At 34.2% G+C, this 5,737-nt stretch overlaps 1 long non-coding RNA gene across 1 annotated transcript; it reads right to left on the reverse strand.

The window, feature by feature from the left end:
• Window positions 1-241: 241 nt before the first annotated feature.
• Window positions 242-5,272, reverse strand: LOC121026760 (uncharacterized). Its single transcript, XR_005788445.1, has 3 exons — window positions 5,102-5,272; window positions 3,780-3,958; window positions 242-338 (listed from the first exon to the last, which is right to left on the reverse strand). It is a non-coding gene; the product is annotated as an uncharacterized LOC121026760 (long non-coding RNA).
• Window positions 5,273-5,737: the final 465 nt, after the last annotated feature.

The raw sequence follows: 5,737 nt of genomic DNA on the forward strand, positions 1-5,737 counted from the left end.
TGAACTTGGTTTTGTTCAAAGTGCACGGCCAATGGCTCCAACCACAGTAAAATGTTTTTCGGGCTCTTTCTCACAACTTTGTACTTTGATTTGATCCTTCTGTTCTTTGAGCCAAATCTTCTCTTTTCATATTCCTCAAAGTTTATCCCATATAGGAGTCCTTTGAAGTCAAAGGCAAATAAGATTTGGAAAACTTATTTTTCCACATCTGAGTTTTGTTTTTAAGACATGTTTTGTTTTTTCTGTCCAGATGAGGTTTGCTAAGGACCAGATGTATTCTCAAGGCTCAGGTAGGTATGCACCCAACCAAACAGCCCCTGGTGGTTCCCAGTGATTTTCTGGAATGAAAGAATAGGAGAGATGGACATATATACGTTTACATGTTTCCTGTAAGGTCAACAGAAGAAAAGTCATAAATGTGTTTCCTGCAGAAAACCTAGAGGTCAAGATAGGGAAAGACCTCTTCCCAGAGCTACACATTCTTTCCTAAGATTTCTTATCCTGGTAAAATTGGTGGAAAAAAAATTTTAGCAGGTGACCAGGTTTATTAAACTATTTTACCATTGTTGATCATTTATCATTTTGTCTTTATTTTCAGGTGATTCCATTTCCATATATAGAAAGTTAATAAATACCTATTAACAACTATTTTATTAGTTGTGCATTTGTGGGGCTTACTTATTAGTAACTGAGAAATCCTTAGTTTCAGTATGAGGAACTGTTTGAAATTAACATGCATTGCAAACGAAGATAAATTGGATATAACTAAGTGAATTGGAATCCTGCCCATTTTGTTCTCATAATTCTTTTTTACCGTACATTCCCTTCTCTTCCCTCATTAGGATAAAAAATATTTTCTTTTGAATTTTTCATTCGTGTCACTGAAGAGATTTCCTAATGTCTGTGCCACTTGTTTTGCTCTCCAGAAATCTTTGGCCTATTTGGAGACTGTGTTTTGGAATTAATAATGACATTTGTTACCAGGTTTTTAAAATGGTGCTGCAGATGGCTGGAGTGGGCAAACACGTAACCACAAAACACACAAGATTTCCACAAATTGCGTTAAAACAGCCAAGGTGTTTTTCCAATCCCCAAACAATTGTTAATTGCTTTTCCCATCTTAGTAGAGTGTAGAATGAAAATTTTTATGTAAAACATTCAAAACTTGATATTTAAAATGTTTTTTTTTATTTTTCCAATTTAGGAGATTTTCTTTGTGATAAATAGTAATATTCTGGTAACTAGTAAGTTTTCCTTTTGAGTAAGTTTAGACCATTTGTGATAGTTACATCATTACTATATGATTGCACACATAGCCTGTATCCATGCACAAAAAAGTCAAAAGCTTCTACCTGAGAAAGTTCTCAATTGATGCATTAATTTCATCATATTCATTACTTATTTCTTTTTATTTTTGTCCAAATTGAGATCATTCTACCCTTTGGGGAAGACTTAAAAATTAATGCAAATTGTAAGAATTTTACAAAGATGCACAGGAAACTGTAAACAGTGCTTACCTCTGTGGGATAAAACTGCAGGGTTGTTTTGGGTAAAAGGGACTTTTTTTTTTTTTTTTTTTTTTTTTTTTTTTTGTTTTTTACCCTCTGAACAGTTTGAGATTTTTACTATGAGGATTTTACTATTATAATGAAATAAATTAAAAAGTTATCCCGGTGTGCTATTGAATTATTTCAAAAAAGAGAAAACATAGTATGTGCTAACCCTTTATTGGACTTCAAGAAACCAAGCATAATTATATTTTAATTTAAGTAGTTGCCATTTGGGGCAGGTTTGCAGAAATCTACTTGTAAATAGGGGAAAGTTCTTTCATGAAGACATGTGTGGATTTCATATCAAAGGACTTCTCTCCCATTCCATTTCCACACAGTACCGGAAATGAAATTTTTAGAGGCTGTGTCATATAGAGCCTACACCTCAGTCAATATAAGTGATATTATTGCTTAATATTTATAACTTTTCTGGTATCCTGCTGTAGGGGAGAAAAAATAATTCCCCCCACCCCCCACCTTTCTGAGTTCTTAGCTGAGGTCTCTATGGTAAAAGCCAGACCAACAAGGGAAAAATAAATTTATTAACACATACAAGTCACGTATACATGAGAGATGCCCAGGAAAAAGTGAGTAACTCATAGGATTCAGGCTTAAATACTATCTTAGTAGGGAAATGGGAGGAGTATAGGCCTTTTAAGGGAGAATAAATGATTTTTGGAAAGATGAATGTGCCCTCAGTAAAATACACAGGGGGTATGAGAGTTTATGAAAGTTTTCTGGGTGTCGAATGGACTTCCAGGCTTCTCTCTTGTGGTAAGAGTCAATTCTTTCTGGTTGATGAAATTTCTGGGTAGATTTGGGGACTACTGAGTACCTTTTGAGAATGTGTCTTTAGACAGATAAATGGAGTTCAGAGAAAGCCTCTCCTGCCTTTGCTGTTTTTCAAGTGCCTACAGCTCAAAATAATCAATATGGCAAAGTGGCATCTTTCGGGGTGGTACGTTGAGCTGCCTTTCGCTGCCCCAGAGAATAATCGTGACTACTTCACAATTACATAATTTAATATCCTTTATTAGAGGTTACCTTCAAACATCAACAAAATGTTGAAGAGAGCTAACTGTGGCTCTCTAGTAAACAAAACCTTATATCCTAAGGATTTTTTACCCCTATACCTAATGTTAGTTTTCTCCCAGATCCAGAGATCCAATTTTAACCAAAATATAACTTATGGAATATTTTTAGTGCTATTTGAAAGAGTTCATAAGTGTCTTTAGATTAATTGATGTAATAAATATAAGAGGCAATAGATGCCAAAAATTTTTTTTAAATAAAAATCCTTCTAATACGAAAGGGATAATTCCAAAAGAATTTGCTATTGAATTGGATTTCTTAAAATGCACATAAATTTTTAATTACCATTCTGTAATTCTGTATCCAGTCTCCAAATTTAGAAAGCCATCAGTGTTGGATCTAAGTTCACATTTATTAATAAAAGCTTCTGAGCAGAAGATGGATAGCTTTAACAGAGGACACTCTCACTACACAGTCAGTGCAGTTACTGGGTAGACTTCAGGACCCAAAGAATCATCTGCAGATGTCATATTAGTGTTTAGTCATCATCAAAGCCTGCATCACTGTATCACATGACTATACCAGTAGTACAATGTGTTCTCCATTGAACTTTTTTTTTTTTCAGCTACATTTATGGTGAAGGAGAGTACTATGTCTTTGTCTTTCAGATATTGTTACAGTATTAAATGCAATGGCATCTCATTTCGTGACACCATGCATTCTGTTAAAAAAACCTTAAAGAAAATGAGCATCTCTCAATCAAGGGATATAACCAATTCTTTGAAAGTTTTATATTATGCTTTTTAAAAAACTGATGTCACATTTCAAATGTCTTTCAATTACTTCCATAATTGTCTCTTTTCTCACTTGGAAAGTACATGAGAAATAGGTCACGTTTTTAGATATGGAAGAAATGCAAAGCCTATATTTCACATTAGAATGAAAGTGCTAAAAATTGTCTACACTTATTTTGGTGCTGATATTAAAAATATAGTTATTCGTATGCATGATCATTATCCGTTCTCACACGGGCTTTGTATCTGAATGATTTCCAAAAATACTAGGGGCACAGCATAAATGAAGTTATGAGTTATCTAATTAATGAAGGCAAAAACCTTGTAGTCATTGAATTAATATAGGCCTTGAAATTTCTCCATTATAGGTGAAGTTTAACCAGCACATCTGAACTTAACTCACTTTTCGGCTTGTTTCTCAAGGTAGGTATTTTCTTGAACTTGCTGTGTCTCCTTCCAGATCATTTTATTCTCTAGTCAGAGCTGTTATTTGGTCCCAAATTCCTTAGAAGAGGTTAGTTCGAAATAATTTTTTACTAAGGTTGTCACCTGTATCTGGATTTTACCTGGAAATTATTTTCTCTGAAACAAATAAAATCTTTTTTCAGGATGCTGGGCCTTTGCCATTAAAAAATATGTTCTTCAGAAGAAATAGAAGCTTGAAAGTTATAATTGCAATAATTTCCTTCTTCCTTAAACAAAACCAAAAAAATAATTACTTGCTGAATTATAGACTCAGTTTCTAGTGTAAGACTTACATAAATCTTTTTTTTTTAAATAGATTTTATCTTCTCTTTGGAAAAAAGATAATACATAGATTCTTTTTCTCATTATTATTTTCTTATGTAATATTCAGTTATTATAATTTTCATAAGGTAATTCAGGAAAGAGGTTTCAAGATCATAGTTTTTCCAAGCACACACACACACACACACACACACACACACACACCCCTCTGATACCAAATAAAAAATGGCTAGGGAAAAATGATTTAAACCCTTTTGTTACAAACAAGCTATTTGTGAAAAATTTCCCACTAAAAACATTCCTCTCATTCTGTATCTGCTCTTTACCAGTATCCATATTTTTCATATTTCCCAGAAAAATATTTCACTAGGTATCATTAATATGGTCAAGATACTAAGGAGAGATATGAAAGGGAGAAGCCAAATATCCAAATACAGTATTTTGGAAAGCAGAATACAAACAAACATTTTTTAAAGAATATATATATATGCAGGTATATTTAAAAGGTATTGCTTTGCATGTAAATACTAATAAAATATGGCCTACCCCAATAGAAAAGATGTTTTGACCCAGTAGTACATATTCAGAATGGTGGCCAGTCGGATCATGTGCATAACCACCAAGGATAATCAACTCTGGTTGTTCAGCTCTAATGATAATATCTCGTCTTTAAGAAGTGCTTTTACAATTTACATAGTTAAATCTCTTATAACATAATAAAATTGTTTTAGTCTCCTTTTTGCAAATGAGAAAACAGAGACTTGGGAGATGAAATGTGTTCTTTGGTGTCACTCACCAAGCAAATGGCAGGGCCACACCCGAACTCGAAGCTTGTCTAAATCTAAAATGTTTGCTTTTTCTTCTATCCATGCTGTCTCAATCTTGCAATAAAAAGTGCAAAGTCCCTATTAATGATGTGGCAGGTAAATTATTGGCAAGGTCTCTGATTCCTGGGATGTGTATTTTGAGCCCTGTTACCTTTCTCTTCACAGCCATGGTTAGTTACTGATTAGTTTTATCTGATCTTGCACTGCCCCGTCTGTAGCAGCAGGGAACTTAGTCCTGGCTTTACTTCCTGAGTGGAAGGTGGAACATGAGGTCCAGGTGTCAGTTCCTGGACTTATATGGAAGGGAAAGAAAATGATTAATGTGATTAGGGCTTTTCAAATCTGTACTGTGTGGACTGTAGTGACTCAAAATTCTCACCTAGTCCCAACCCTTTTTTTATGGCTTAGGAGAATTCCACCACTCTTGCTTTTTATTATTACCTAAGAAAGAATAGAACTTGTCCTAGGAGTGGAAGGCTGAGTGTTGAAAGATGGAGATCCTTTAGATCAGAGGCAATGTAGTGTTAGGAGCTGATTCTGGAGTCTGGTTCTACTTCTGGCTCTGCTGCTTTCTAATCCTGTGACCTCGATGTTACCTAATGTCTCAGTTTCTCCACCCGTAAGATGGAGATAATAATCATAATCAAAATCTCATAAGGACATCATCAAGAATAGATGCGCAGCATCTATGAAGTGCATATAAGGGTACTTGACACATAAGCGCTACATAAATATTGGGTATCATTTGGCATTGAAGAGCTTTTTCTGCAATTAAAAAAAAAAAAGT

The sequence above is a fragment of the Herpailurus yagouaroundi genome, unplaced genomic scaffold (genome assembly GCF_014898765.1).
Source record: "Herpailurus yagouaroundi ecotype Mexico unplaced genomic scaffold, PumYag 162435, whole genome shotgun sequence".
NCBI classification, from domain to species: Eukaryota; Metazoa; Chordata; class Mammalia; order Carnivora; family Felidae; genus Herpailurus; species Herpailurus yagouaroundi.